The sequence below is a fragment of the Haliotis rufescens genome, unplaced genomic scaffold (assembly GCF_023055435.1).
Source record: "Haliotis rufescens isolate VD_foot unplaced genomic scaffold, xgHalRufe1.0.p SCAF_1, whole genome shotgun sequence".
Taxonomy (NCBI): domain Eukaryota; kingdom Metazoa; phylum Mollusca; class Gastropoda; order Lepetellida; family Haliotidae; genus Haliotis; species Haliotis rufescens.
Window position 1 is genome coordinate 81,605,241 of NW_025963779.1, and position 15,708 is coordinate 81,620,948.

Sequence of the window (15,708 nt, forward strand, 5' to 3'; positions counted from 1 at the left end):
AGTATTTGTTGTTTTGTAGGTTCTTATTTGACAGGACATTTATTGAGCAAACTGACTTGCTTTTATTGGAGCGTTGTGTCATTCATTCTATTATAGAACGACAGCTGTATAGAATTTAACATCGCCGGTCTAAGACAGATGGTTTTGATCAAATAACACTGGAATGGTAAAACATTTGCTGTGTAAGTGCGTTTTTATGACGGAATCGCCAAAGACCTTTACTGTTTGAAAAGAAGGATACATTTTGAACTGTCAGATAGGATTGATTTATACATTGATCGCCATCTAAGGCTGCTCACGATGAGAAATACTTGTGAATATATTTTTTGCCAAACAAATACATGAATTATTGTGCAATCATGTATATTTCGAAAATGAAATTCGTTGAAGTCTGCCTCTCATTGTATAGACCACACCTGTGTCTGGATGTAAATACCTTTCTGTTAAGAGGAATCGTGAAATGTTAGTATTGATTTGACATAAGTCATGGGATCTCATTGTTATACATTATAGTACAGGACATTTGTTTATTATGCAACATGCGTAATTTCAGGTGATAGTTGTGAAATAATATTGAACAGAAATGTATGAATATAGCACCAACCACTGATCACAATTTCTAAGTAACACTCAGACCATTGATATATTCCCAATAACTTTCACATCTTGCATATGCTATAATTATTGTTTAACGACTTTCCGCACACGATACTAAAAAAAACAAGCACCAGAAAGTATTGAAAGCTGTTACGAAACATTATGACACTAAATTATGAATTTATGATTATGTCAGATATATGATCTGACATGTGATATCCATGCATATCATTATTTTATGTTTTTTACAACACTAGATTTTGTTTATAAAACTATGTGTACTTGACACAATAGGTGATCATAGCATGACTCAGCAAATATTGACTGTTGCACTTTATGAAAAGCCTCATTTTCCCAGCCATGCTATGTACATAATATGTCCATTTCGAACTCTATCCATCTCAACTGATGCTGAGATAGGATTAATAGGAAAAGTCACTTTAAAGGGCGACTTTTCCCTGAAACAAAAATCATGAAACTGAAACAAAATCATCTGAAATCACCACACAAGTCTATGAGTCTTTGGCTCGGCAAGATGCCTTCGATTTCTGACAAGGAAGCATTTGTCTGGGTTGCTTTCTGTTATACATTAAAAAGTAGAGTAGCACTGATATTGTTTGAATCTGTTTGCCACCCAAGGCATGATATAAGGAACTTGTTTTAACTTGCAGCTGGTGCACGTTGACATGTAAACTAAGTTGCACCAAACAAAACCAGGTTGCATCCTGGTCCCATTGTTTATCACAGTTGAAACTTAGGCCGGTCTGCTGCCAGTGTCACTAAATTAATGATGTATTGCTGTAAAACATAATAGAAACATGTGCACACCTTGAAGTATCCACGGTTTGATCGGTGAACTTGGTGCATGTGGACAAATATTAGGTTGCATATTTCAATAATAGGTTGCAGTGGTGCATGTTTTACATGGCTAAATCGAGCCCTGCAATATTCCATCATAAGAGTTAGCTATATCTCAAGCAAGTTACACAACACAATATATTTTTACATTGGGTTTGTTATCAGCCATTGACTGTTTCATCTAGGTGATCAAGTCCATAACAAAAGTGTGCAAGAACCCCTAAATCAGAATTAAACATTGAAGAGGAAAAGGCTTTAAAGCTTTGTTTGACTATGTTGCATTGAATGCAGTACTAAACCGGCTCTAAATCTATGTCCTTTAACTTACTCCTGCCTGGTGCGACTGGTTATGAGTTTGAATCCCGGGATCCTTGGTGTGTGAGCACCGTGACTGCTGGTTTCACTAAAATGGTAAACATCTACTACCTGTCCCATGTCAGGCTTTCTTCCCACATTATAGGCACGGGTGGCCCAGTCAAAAGCGCCTCAATTCACTGTGCAGAGTTGCATCCCTCTGACACGCCAGACACTTACCATATCATTGTATGTTCGAATCCCGGTTTCATGATCTATGTTTCTAGCTTTGTCATCACCATGCCCGTGTTCGTGGGTTTCACCATGTGGTTGATGTCTAAGACCTGCATCACTTTGGGCTTTCCTCCCACATTAAGTTGACATGCTGTGATATGACTGGAATACTGTTCAGGGTGGTGTTAAACACAGCTCACTCACTCACTCACTCTTCCCACAGTAAGCTGACATGCCTTGACATGAAGATGAAAAACTGTTTCAGGGGCTAGCATCACACTCTACACTTACTAGGTTTCACAGAGAATGTCAGGTTTATGTTAAAAAAAACAGTAACTCTCAAATGTAAGAATTTCAGTGTGTTTGATGAAATTTGAATTAAAAAACAAGAAACCACACATAAGAAGACACTCATGCTTTTTTGTTATCTGGCATGATCAAAACTATTGCTTTTTTGTTACCTTGCATGATCAAAACATACAGATTCGGTAACTTGTGTCTTTTATCTTCTTTCTTATCAAGGATCTATATAAGAAAAGCCAAAGTGAAAAAGGTAGAAAGCAGTTTCGAGATTCAGTGTTTGATCAAATGCTTATTCATCACCCAAACCTAGAAGCCATGACTATACTGAACAACATTATGCAAAATATGTAACATAACTCTCCATTGTAACTGATACACCAGCTGAAAATATCCTGCATATTTATCATAGTGGATGCCTCAGAAACCATGGGTGCTAGAAAATATACCAGTGAATAACCCAGTACATTTTCTCACTGGAGACCTGACATGATAGTTCAGGGTAACTTTACAAGTTGCTTCCATCTCTGAAGACACAACGATCAGCTTGAGCTGGATGAACACAGACACTTGGAGCTGGGTTAATGACAAAGCATGAAAAGGAACCGCTCTTTTGATCTAGCTATTCTGACCCCCACTGTCCTTGAAAGACAAGGTAATGCACGAACTGCTCTTGTTCTGATATATGTAAATAATTCCACATATAATACTTTCTATGGTTTTTGGTTTTAAGTTTAAAAAGGCAACCTGTTGCTCCAGTGACTCACAGTTTACATAATTTGAGAGGTGGTTGAGTAGAAGAGTGGTTAAAGCATTTGCTTGTCAAGCCAAAGGCCCCAGAGAGACTGTGGTTCAATCTCTCCACAATGTCAGTGTGTGAAGTTCATGATATCATTAGAGAATTGCCCAAAAGTGGCATAAAACCATATTCACTCACTCACTTTTATGACTTGAAATTCCAAATTGTTAGATAAAGTCTAAACATTATCAAAAGTTGGATCATTGGAATCATGGCACCTTGTCTGTTTTATTCAATAAGTATTTGTATAAGCCATGTTAAAATCAGAAGTGTAAATACAAGCTGTGTATGAGTGGAAGTTAAGTGCACATAATATCCCAGAGTCATGCTTGTACAAGCTGTGTGGAACAAGCAGGGAGAAGGTCCTAGGTCCCAGACAATCGGTCAGTTCATGAAGGTCAAATCCAGGTGGAGTCTTGACCCCACTTGTTTAATTGAATGCATGACCTAGTATTTCCAGTGCCACGGCTGAGTGAGCCTGTTGTTGTCACATGAGGAATGTGTATCACAATAGGTGGCCTTATTGATCATATTGAAGGTAATTAGCTCTTCTGTGAGGCTGTTATCCTGTCTGAGGGATTCAAATAGATGCATGACAGTTTAAACAGAGAAAACTATTACCTGAGACTTAGTCAACAATCCTTCTCATCACTCAGTAGTACTAGGGGGGGTTGGGTAGCCTAGTGGTTAAAGCGTTCGCTCGTCATGCCGAAGACCCGGGTTCGATTCCGGACATGGGTACAATGTGTGAAGCCCATTTCTGGTGTCCCCCGCCGTGATATTGCTGGAATATTGCTAAAAACGGCGTAAAACCATACTGACTCACACACTCAGTAGTACTATCATAAAGTGCAGACATACCCTGAACTGAGCATATAGACATACCCTGTACTGAGCATATCGACATACCCTGTACTGAGCATATGGACTTATGCTGTACTGAGCATATGGACATACCCTGTACTGACTATATAGACTAAACCTGTACTGAGCATATAGATATACCCTGTACTGAGCATATAGACATACCCTGTACTGAGCATATGGACATACCCTGTACTGAGCATATAGACATACCCTGCACTGAGCATATAGATATACCCTGTACTGAGCATATAGACATACCCTGTACTGATCATATAGACATACCCTGTACTGATCATATAGACATACCCTGTACTGAGCATATAGACATACCCTGTACTGAGCATATGGACATACCCTGTACTGAGCATATAGACATACCCTGTACTGAGCATATAGACATACCCTGTACTGAGCATATGGACATACCCTGTACTGAGCATATGGACATACCCTGTACTGAGCATATAGACATACCCTGTACTGAGCATATAGACATACCCTGTACTGAGCATATGGACATACCCTGTACTGAGCATATAGACATACCCTGTACTGAGCATATAGACATATTCTGTACTGAGCATATAGACATACCCTGTACTAAGCATATAGACTTACCCTGTACTGAGCATATGGACTTATGCTATACTGAACATATAGACATACCCTGTACTAAGCATATAGACTTACCCTGTACTGAGCATATAGACACACCCTGTACTGAGCATATAGACATACCCTGTACTGAGCATATAGACATACCCTGTACTGAGCATATAGACATACCCTGTACTGAGCATATATACATATTCTGTACTGAGCATATAGACATACCCTGTACTGAGCATATAGACATACCCTGTACTGAGCATATAGACATACCCTGTACTGACCATATAGACATACCCTGTACTTATCATATAGACATACCCTGTACTGAGCATATAGAAAGACCCTGTACTGAGCATATAGACATACCCTGTACTGAGCATATAGACATATCCTGTACTAAGTATATAGACATACCCTGTTCTGAGCATATAGACATACCCTGTACTGAGAATATAGACATACTCTGTACTGAGCATATAGACTTTCCCTGTACTGAGCATATAGACAAACCCTGTACTGAGCATATAGACATACCCTGTACTGAGCATATAGACATACCCTGTACTGAGCATATGGACATACCCTGTACTGAGAATATAGACATACTCTGTACTGAGCATATAGACTTTCCCTGTACTGAGCATATAGGCAAACCATGTTCTGATCATATAGACATATCCTGTACTAAGCATATAGACATACCCTGTACTGAGCATATAGACATACCGTGTACTGAGAATATAGACATACCCTGTACTGAGCATATAGACTCATGCTGTACTGGGCATATAGACTTACCCTGTACTGGGCATATAGACATACCCTGTACTGAGCATATAGACATACCCTGTACTGAACATATAGACTTATGCTGTACTGAGCATATAGACTTATGCTGTACTGGGCATATAGACTTACCCTGTACTGGGCACATAGACATACCCTGTACTGAGTAATACCAGTGATTGATTGATGAGTGCCTTCAGAGTGTGATAACACAATAAACACAAATTGTATGTACCGGATCTTCATTCTATTTGGCTGTAACACCAAGCTTGGGCTGCTCAGGATCTATTCTGGGGATAACTCATATACCTAGGTACCGGTCATGATGATAACCCATATACAGCATACTAATTATTGGTGCTCACTGAATCGAAAATAGTCATACAACTGTCATTTAGTCCTTGTTAATAACATTAACTTTATAAAGTACCTTAACAGATGCCCATGTTTTCATTTGTTAATTCATCTCGTCACATAAATATGTTTTTGCCCGATGTGAGATGCAGGAGATGATAGATGTAAAACAGGTGTATAATGAGTTTGGCATGGTATTAAGTAGATGTATATGGCGACCTAGGTGGTTGCCATGCGTCTTCAATGTAGCAGGCAATATTGTGTTTCCGATGGAATATTTACAGAGCTCGATTTAAGGAACTCGATTTAACTTGTACCAGGTGCACGTTGACATGAAAACCAAGTTGAACCACTTGCATGTTGACGTGAAAACTAAGTTGCACCAGGTGTCTGTTGACATGAAAACCAAGTTGCATCAGGTGCACGTTGACATGAAAACCAAGTTGCACCACTTACATGTTGACATGAAAACCAAGTTGTACTAGGTGCACATTGACATGAAAACCAAGTTGTACCATGTGCATGTTGACATGAAAACCAAGTTGTACAAGGTGCACGTTGACATGAAAACCAAGTTGTACCAGGTGCATGTTGACATGAAAACCAAGTTGTACCAGGTGCATGTTGACATGAAAACCAAGTTGTACCAGGTGCATGTTGACATGAAAACTAAGTTGTACCAGGTGCCTGTTGACATGAAAACCAAGTTGTACCAGGTGAATGTTGACATGAAAACCAAGTTGCACCAGACAAATGTTTGTCGACAAAACACAAATATGTATCTGTGTGTAAATAGTGTTGTTTCATATACATGTAATTGATTTCCATGCATATAACATTCAAATAAAATATAATAAACTGGGCCAGAGGCCTAAAATACTGAAATAAAGACTTGAGAAAAAAGAGGTGACAAGAGTCAGAGTTTGTTATTTGTTGTTTAACACCAGCGATATTCCAGATATATGACAGCTGTCCATAAATAATCGAGTCTGGATGAGACAATCCAGTGACTGACATCATGAACATCAATCTATGCAATTGGGATACGAATAACATGCATCAACCAAGTCAGCAAGCTAGACCTCCTACGACAAGCATGGGTAGTTTAAGATAATTCTAACAAGTCACTGAGGTCACTGAGGTTAATTGCAATGCCTCTTATTCTGGTAATAATCAAATAATCATAACATGTCCTGTTTTAATATCTTTTTTTTATTTATCTTTACTACATTGTGAGGTAAAAAAGTCTGTTCTGAAGTGCAACTGCGCCTCCCTTTTCCTGTGTATACAATAACGTGGAAACAAATGTTCACACATGGTGGTAGAGCCGTAAAACAATTTTAACAATGATTTTGCCTTGTTAGTATTTTTTTACTTTGAAAGTTTCTATATAATGGGAGCTTGAAAAGTTGTATCAGGAAGTGCATGCATTGTGTGAAATGTCTCTCAGAGTTCACTTAATTCCCATCAAAAACTTGATGAAGAGAAATCCTTCTCCTTTTAGATCCCGTCATCTTGGCCATTTGTGATGGTGAAAAGACTGCAGAAGAGAGTCAGACTTTGTACTGCACCCATAAAAAAGGTTACACAATTATGAAGCTCTAGATTCAGCAATTATTTGTTATTTTTGTATTCCTTTTAAGATCCAGTAAGGATGAAAGTAGATGCTATATTTATGCATTTGACAAGATTGTCAATAAAAGCGTCCAAACTTGAACAGGAAAAGGAGGGTCAATAGGGTTACAAGAACCTGCATTTCTTTCTACCTCATTGGACACATTGATTGGAGCATTGCAACATATGCCATGGAGTATTCCTGGGTATGGTGAACTATAAAGGTCAAACTCCACCAAAATCTTTCGCTTCATTTTCATTACATGCTATTGATCAATTGTGTTAGGGCATCTTTTCACATCTTTTCACAGTCAAGCAGAACACTTGCCAAAGACATCTTTGAAAAACTTCCATAAAATTTCGTCTGCATGTCTGAATGTTTATAAGGCCCTGAATCTTCAAAACTGGTAATCATGGTCATGATGCTCTGAATACCTTTTATATTTTGACTGGTAATTAAATACCCTGAAACCCTGTTCGGTCATTATTCCCTGAATGTCTCTTTTGTTCATGCCCTGAATGTACTATTTGCTATAATTCCCTAATTGGTCATATTGCCCTGAAGCACTATTTGGTCATGATACCCTGAATGTCTTATTTGGTCTTGCCCTGGATGTACTATTTTGCCATAATGCCCTGATGCCCTAATATGTCATAATGCCCTAGCTGGTCACAATGCTGTGAATGCCCTAATTGGTCATATTGCCCTTGAAGCGCTATTTGGTCATTTTGATCTTATTTCTCTATTTGGTCATAATGCTCTGGAGTCCTGTTTGGTCATAATGCACAGAATGCCCTATTTGATGATAATGCCCGGAAAGCCATATTTGGTCATAATACCCATAATGATCCAAGTTCCATCCAACTGATGTAATGCCCTTAATGCCCTGAATGTTCTTATAGGCCTTCATAGTTTTAGCTCATGTCCTGTGTCTTGCAATTGGTAATAATGCCCTTAATCATAATGCCCTAATTAGTCATAGCCAGGGATCCAGAAACCAGTCTGTGCGCCGGACTTGTCCCTTTGTGATTGCAAACTATCCGATTTGAAAAAGTACAAACTGGACATTGTAAACTTTGCCGACAGAATATTTTGAGAAAGTACTTGCCGAACATTACAATCTGAGACCGATATAACTATGGATATAAAAAAAGAGGTGCAGCTACTCTGACATGTGTCTTTGTTGTTGATTAGTGTATACACGACTTGCAAGGGTGACCGAGCGCTATCGGTCAAGATGTATTATGTGCGGTATAAAACTGCATCGTATCCCTTCAGGTAATTCAGGTGATAACAAACTTAAATTTGTCAATTGAAATATGAGATAAAATATCAGTAGTCATGATAATTTACCTTTTAATTTGAATTTCATTGCAGAAATTACGATTACCTTGTGTATTTTCTCTTAAATTAAGCCGAAAATGGCAATCTTGTGTATACACATTTTTTACCAATCTACTGGTGATTTGTTTAAAAATTACACAAAAATATAATTATTTATAAATAATATAAAGAAAAATATATAAAGAATTTTGATGAAATGATCAGAAGAATTTATCAGAATAATAATATATTCCAATATCATGTTATTTGAGTTGCAGTTTTTACCATATATATTAAAAATAAGAATAACCATAAGAATAGCACTTTGGAACAGCTGACTGCTATTGCCTGATATGTTTTACGTATGGAACAATTTGACCCTCCACCATTGAGACTTCCTGTGGATTTGCGAAAACGATATGTTGACAAATAGTCAAATTACAACAAATATGATTTTTTTGATGAGTCAGAGTTTGGCTTTTGGCATGATTTATGTATCCATTCTCTGTTGACTAAAGTTCATATCAAGGTGTCAATTTGACTGTGGTTGCTGTAAAAAAAGGTGAGTCTGTTATGACTCATAGCAACCCTGCTGAATGCTCAAATTGGTCATAATGCCCTGAACATTTAACACATAGAATATTCTATGTGTGTATGATGACCTGAGTGATTGAAATCTGGACCTGGATGCTCTGAAATGTTACCAATGTTCTGAATGATTGGAGAGGATGTGATTCCCAGAATGGTGACTATGCTTGTCCTGAGAGGCAACTAATAGGATCAGGTGATCAGGTTCTCTGACTTGGCTGATGCATGTCCTTGTATCCCAATTGCATAGATCTATGCTCATGATGTCAATCACTGGATTGTCTGGCCCAGATTAAATTATTTACAGACTGCTGTCATATAGCTGGAATATTGCTGAGTGCAGCATAAAACAACAAACAAACAAACAAACCCATTGTTGTGTAGTGGAACTAACATTTTTTAAGCGTGGTTTAACGTAAAATGAAAACTAATCTAAATTTGAATGACTTTCCTTTTAATGATGAACAAGGAACTAAATGTGATAACCTGTTAATAGACTATGAAAGATCTACAGGGAACTAGATGTGATTACCTGTCAATAAACTATGAAAGATCTACAGGGAACTAGACCTGGTTACCTGTTATCATGTGAAGGAAAGATGAATAAACTTCAAATGAAAGAAACTAAATATCTAAGACTAATATTAATTCTAACTGTCTGAGTATGTGTAGGTTACCCCTACGGGATTCTGACAATAACTTACACTCTCACTCACTATCTAACTAACTAACTGATTGATGCTTGATGATTGATGCCTGAATGCCCTGAATTGTCTGTCTTGTTGGAAAGCCGGAATGCCCTGATTTGTCTCTCTTGTTGGAATGCCTGAATGATCTGAATTGTCTCTCTTGTTGGAATGTCTGAATGCCCTGAATTGTCTCTCTTGTTGGAATGTCTGAATGTTCCTGAATTGTCTCTCTTGTTAGAATGTCTGAATGTCCCTGAATTGTCTCTCTTGTTGGAATGTCTGAATGTCCCTGAATTGTCTCTCTTGTTGGAATGTCTGAATGCCCTTGAATTGTCTCTCTTGTTGGAATGCCTGAATGCCCTGAATTGTCTCTCTTGTTGGAATGTCTGAATGCCCTTGAATTGTCTCTCTTGTTGGAATGCCTGAATGCCCTGAATATTCTGTCTTGTTGGAATGTTTGAATGCCCTGAATTGTCTCCCTTGTTGGAATGCCTGAATGCCCTGAATATTCTGTCTTGTTCGAATGTCTGAATGCCCTGAATTGTCTCTCTTGTTGGAATGCCTGAATGTCCCTGAATTGTCTTTTTGTTGGAATGTCTGAATGCCCTGAATTGTCTCTCTTGTTGGAATGTCTGAATGTCCCTGAATTGTCTCTCTTGTTGGAATGTCTAAATGTCACTGAACTGTCTCTCTTGTTGGAATGTCTGAATGCCCTGAATTGTCTCTCTTGTTGGAATGCCTGAATGTCCCTGAATTGTCTCTCTTGTTGGAATGTCTGAATGCCCCGAATTGTCTCTCTTGTTGGAATGCCTGAATGCCCTGAATTGTCTCTCTTGTTGGAATGTCTGAATGCCCTTGAATTGTCTTTCTTGTTGGAATGTCTGAATGTCCCTGAATATTCTGTCTTGTTGGAATGTTTGAATGCCCTGAATTGTCTCTCTTGTTGGAATGCCTGAATGCCCTGAATATTCTGTCTTGTTCGAATGTCTGAATGCCCTGAATTGTCTCTCTTGTTGGAATGCCTGAATGTCCCTGAATTTTCTTTTTGTTGGAATGCCTGAATGTCCCTGAATTGTCTCTCTTGTTGGAATGTCTGAATGTCACTGAACTGTCTCTCTTGTTGGAATGTCTGAATGCCCTGAATTGTCTCTCTTGTTGGAATGCCTGAATGTCCCTGAATTGTCTCTCTAGTTGGAATGCCTGAATGACCTGAACTGTCTCTCTTGTTGGAATGTTTGAATGCCCTGATTTGTCTCTCTTGTTGGAATGTCTGAATGTCCCTGAATATTCTGTCTTGTTGGAATGCCTGAATGCCCTGAATTGTCTCTCTTGTTGGAATGTCTGAATGTCCCTGAATTGTCTCTCTTGTTGGAATGTCTGAATGCCCTGAATTGTCTCTCTTGTTGGAATGTCTGAATGTCCCTGAATTGTCTCTCTTGTTGGAATGTCTGAATGCCCTGAACTGTCTCTCTTGTTGGAATGTCTGAATGTCCCTGAATTGTCTCTCTTGTTGGAATGTCTGAATGCCCTGAATATTCTGTCTTGTTGGAATGTCTGAATGTCCCTGAATTGTCTCTCTTGTTGGAATGTCTGAATGACCTGAACTGTCTCTCTTGTTGGAATGTCTGAATGTCCCTGAATATTCTGTCTTGTTGGAATGCCTGAATGCCCTGAATTGTCTCTCTTGTTGGAATGTCTGAATGCCCTGATTTGTCTCTCTTGTTGGAATGTCTGAATGTCCCTGAATATTCTGTCTTGTTGGAATGCCTGAATGCCCTGAATTGTCTCTCTTGTTGGAATGTCTGAATGTCCCTGAATTGTCTCTCTTGTTGGAATGTCTGAATGCCCTGAATTGTCTCTCTTGTTGGAATGTCTGAATGTCCCTGAATTGTCTCTCTTGTTGGAATGTCTGAATGTCCCTGAATTGTCTCTCTTGTTGGAATGTCTGAATGCCCTGAATTGTCTCTCTTGTTGGAATGTCTGAATGTCCCTGAATTGTCTCTCTTGTTGGAATGTCTGAATGCCCTGAACTGTCTCTCTTGTTGGAATGTCTGAATGTCCCTGAATTGTCTCTCTTGTTGGAATGTCTGAATGCCCTGAATATTCTGTCTTGTTGGAATGTCTGAATGTCCCTGAATTGTCTCTCTTGTTGGAATGTCTGAATGACCCGAATTGTCTCTCTTGAGGGAATGCCTGAATGACCTGGACTAAATGATGATGGCATCCCAAATGATGCCAGGAGTAATCAGATTGCCTTGATTATTATTAATTGCACAAATGCCCTGAATTTGTGATCTAACTGCGAACTGTGATTTCTTTAAGTGTCAGTGATGAGACAAGGTCGTATCAAATCCCATTTGACACTTGTAATGTGCTTATGCAAGGGCCCATCCTAAGTATCCACTTACCCAGCTCTTTTTTTTATCCAGCTTGGGTGATTCATCCCCCCAAACAAGATGTCACAGATCTCACAAACATTGGGAAATAAGGAAATAATGCCTGATAATTGCACATGTTAATAAACATAATCAACATTTTATGCACTGATGAATATTTATATTCTGTGGCAATTGTTGGTAGCAGTGTCAGCAAGGGATTGTGTGTTTGATGATCACTTGCGGGCAGTGCATGGACCTGTCACCTGATTGTCTGTGTCGTTCTACAAGCAATTTGTATACATAGTGTATAAATTTGACTTGGGAATACTGAAGATGAGTCTTGATGTCCAGAATTTCTACTCTGATTCTTTTCATCAAGGTCCAAATGATGGTAGGAAAAGGAGGAGTTGGTCAGGACCCGACAAAGGTATCTGTTCTTAAGTTTAATGGATTTCTGTTAATCACATTTGAATAAAGCGGCTTTTTCATATAGTTATTAGACGTTTAAATTAAAATAAAAGGGACAATTTCGTTTTTTTAAGTGTTATTTATTAAATGGAATAATGAGTTATCATAAAATATTTTGAGGGACTGTTACGAGTTTTCAACAACAAACTTGGAGCAAGAACCTGTTAATCAAATTGCAGTTCACATTACTATTGCACGACATGCATTCCGGTTCATATTTCACACAGACGGCCATTAAATTAGAGACCTGTCAGTACCACATGTCAGTCTATTTGAGCTTGGCAGTCAAGGTAGATGACATTCGGTGGCACAGAGACAGTGATTTACACATTATTCTTGGTCCAATGTGATGCTGTTACAAGAGATTGTTATGTTGGTAATCCCGCCACTTAAACAGGGTATCAGAGGCTCCACCCTTTGTTAGGGCGTCACGATCTTTTGCACATCAAAGGAACAATGCTGTGTCCATGATGAAATGGTTTTACTTTTCAATTATTTAGAAGTATTTTTGTTTTAAGGGATGTATTTTCTGCAGCAGATCTGGTTGGATTGCCCAACTGGGTACAATGTGTGAAGCCCAGGTCTGATGTCCCCCACCATGCTATTGCTGGAATCTTGTAGAAAGTGTAAAACCATATATTCACATTGACATTCGTTTGATCACTTTCCTTTTCAGCCATTTCCCACAAATCAGTACCAAATTATTTACAATAAGTTGAGTCATTTTGACATGTATATTAGGGCTAGGATGGGTTACTCGGGTCGGGTGGGTACTGAGTAGAACCTGGTACCCACAGGACTACCCAGACTCGTGGTTCGTCACGTGATATGTCATTTAATGAGAAACATTCGCTATAACTCCATGGTTACCTACAAGTCGCTAATGTTCGCATATCTTTCTGACTATACATGCATTCCTTCTGACTTTTATATGTTTTTCATAAAGATGAAGCTTCAGTCAACTCCAGTGTATGCATGAACAGATCATTTTATAGATGTACCTAAATATGTTTTGCCAGGGGTCTGGTATGACATTTTGTACCCAACTCTTGAGGCTACAGCAGGTATCGGTGTAGGGTCGGGTAATAGTGGGTTGTTTACCCAGGTAGTAAATTAAGACTCGTCCCAGTCCTAATGTATATATCCATATGTTGTGATAAGAAAATGGAATGAGGACTAATTTGAGGTTCCATGTTTGTAATTCTGCTAAAGCTGGCTCCATGGTGGAATGTTGTTCCCGGTGGAATGGTTTATATTAACAATTTCACAGGTAGGAAATCTTTGGTTTGGAGTAATAACCTTTCAAGTATATATCTGTCCCTTAAAGTCATTATCCAGACCACGTGGTTTACAACAGGCTCTGCAGAATGAGCGAGTGAGTGAGTGAGAATGGTTTTACACCCCTTTTAGCAATATTGCAGCAATATCAAGGCGGAGGACACCAGAAATTGGCTTCACACATTGTACCATGTCGGGAATCGAACCCTGGTCTTCGGCGTAATGAGCAAACGCTTTAACCACTAGGCTGCCCGACCGCCCCAGCTGCAGAATGAAGAGAGACAACCCTGTCAGACCTCACATCACACCATTGATCCAATATGAATATTTCTACGGCCATATGTTACTGCTGTGTGCATCAGTGGATAGAAATCTGCTTTGACATATAATTGACATAGTTAATAGCAAAACCGCTATGGAGGAAGGGTTTCAAATAGGTGCGTGTCAAAGAATGTTTTGAGTAGATCCTTAGCCTCTGTAGAAAATACATAGCTTGCAGATATTTAGCACCACATCGTTAAGGAAGGCTATTTGTATGTATTTATGCCATGGTATCATGGAAGATAAGTAACATAGCTGAGTAATGTGATGCTCTATATTGATCTTGCGATATGTCAGGAGAATTAGCATACCAAATAGTTATCCATCAATTTGTTACTTTTTTTAATGTCATAGGTTTTTGTAACAAGACTTTACTTACTTTACTTGTACCCTTATGCCTGGCATCTGTCTGTGACATTATTTCTGCTGTTGTAGACTAGTTTGACTTTGTTACTTCTTTTCTGATTTTATGTGTTTTTATTTTACAGCTATATAAGGCAATGTGTAAATATTAGAATCTGGGTCGGTCAAACCAGTGTTTGATGTCATGATCGGATTCCCATTCCATTGGTGCATAGTGACATGTAGTCGACCAAGTCAGCGATCCTGACCACCATATCCAGTTTAGTGGCCTCTTATGACAAGTGTTTGATGTTATGATCAGATTCCTATGCCATTGGACGCACCTCATTTATTTCGTTTATTTCTTATATGAGATATCAACATTATGTACAGCCTCTTTAAGGATGATGATAAAACGTACAAGCTTTAAGAATAATTACCAGTATTGTAAGAATGATGACTCCCTGAATAGTATCTGACCTCGGCAATGTCGGACAAGTCCATTTTATGAACAGTATGGTATTTCCTCATATTCTCACAATACTCAAGTCTGTGATCTATTATTTCTCCCAATACCAAGTCTCATATCTCTCTCACTTTTGGATGTGATCATTTGGCCACTGAGTTTATCTGCGTTGCCCAGATGCATCTATGGGGAATAACTCACAAGACACTTCCCTTTAAAAATAATGTCGTCCAATATATGATGCAATTATTTGCAAGTGCTTGTTTGAATCTCCAGAAATTATGCCATGATTGAACATTGTTTTGTTGTATTCACTGGTAACTCTGAATGTGCATTTTGCCAGTAAAACTGATGCAACCATACATCTTTATGCAAATTTATAGAGAAATAATACATCAACCATAACGTGGTTTAAGTTGGAGAAATCGCTTGAATCCCTTGATTCTGAAAGTAGAATCAACAGATTTGAGTGATTTCTCCATTAAATTGCCAACTCTGAAGATAACATCCCTCTAGTGCTTATTTTGAGTAATCATATT

General features: G+C 38.5%; 1 protein-coding gene across 1 annotated transcript in view; it reads left to right on the plus strand.

Moving 5' to 3' along the window:
- Positions 1-15,708, plus strand: part of LOC124136883 (multiple C2 and transmembrane domain-containing protein 1-like) — a 198,341-nt gene that overhangs the window by 367 nt on the left and 182,266 nt on the right. The window lies entirely within an intron of this gene.